We start from the raw sequence: 1,086 nt of genomic DNA, 5'->3' as shown, positions 1-1,086 counted from the left end.
TGGAAGGCAAGAGGCAGCTAAAAGCCCAGAGGGCAGAGTAAGAGGTCTCCGGGTCCTAAAGCTCATCATCTTTGACAGATGAAGAGGTTTCCTTTCCACCAACAAATGGAAATAGGCAGGGCAATCCATGTCTCGCTGGAGAAGACAGGGAACTTCACCAAAACAAAAGGAGTTTTGGCAGCTGCTTGGAAATATTCCCTAAAGTCCCCATCCCAAGGTGGGCTTACCAAAGACAGTTGGTTCCAATTATCATAGCCATTAACCCAGGAAATGAATGAGGGAGAAGGCCCTACATACAGCTAGAGTAGCCTAGGTTTATTAGAACAGTGAGAGAAGAGAGTCAAGTGTCCCCTTTATCAGGGATGGCCTGTGCTTCTTCCAGCAACCTGGGTTTATTCAGAGGAGGTCCCTTTAGATAATTATTATCCAATATATCTGGAGAAGGTTTTCTAGCCTGGTTAGTAGCCAAACACATTCTGCAAGAGGGCCTTGCAGAGGGATTCTGACTTAAGGCCACGAAGGCCTGGACATAGGGTACTTCCATCTACTTGAGTTTCCTACAGAAGAGATCTAACTGGTAGATCTTATTTAAGTTTAGTATACCATTAATGGGCCATCCTCCTCAATCTCTAAGGAGTACTGAAGCCACGCAGTGTTACAAAAGATCAGTCCTTTCTTAAATTTTGCAATCTGAATTCTTTCTAGTGGGTTAAAAGGCATCCCAAAGGAGAGTCCTTGGGAACCAAAGAAGTCTAAAGAAGGTCCATTACCAGGAAGATCCCCTGAGTCCTGGGTGGTATCCCACACAGGACATGTCAGAGGTCTCTGGTGTCAAAGCAAATGGAGACATCAGTCAAATGAAATTGCTGTAATAGGGCACCTGCGTTGGTTCAATCGATTAAGCATCCAACTCTTGATTTCTCAGGATTATGAGTTCAAGCCCTGTGTTGACTAGCTGTGGGGCCTACTTAAAAAAGGAAGGAAGGAAGGAAGGAAGGAATCTCTATGATCACTGCCATCAAGGTCCTATAGGATGGATTGTCATTGCCTTCCGCCACCCCCATCCTAGGCTACAGATGAGTGCCA

The sequence above is a fragment of the Mustela erminea genome, chromosome 3 (genome assembly GCF_009829155.1).
Source record: "Mustela erminea isolate mMusErm1 chromosome 3, mMusErm1.Pri, whole genome shotgun sequence".
Taxonomy (NCBI): Eukaryota; Metazoa; Chordata; class Mammalia; order Carnivora; family Mustelidae; genus Mustela; species Mustela erminea.
Note: the sequence above shows the minus strand (reverse complement) of the source record.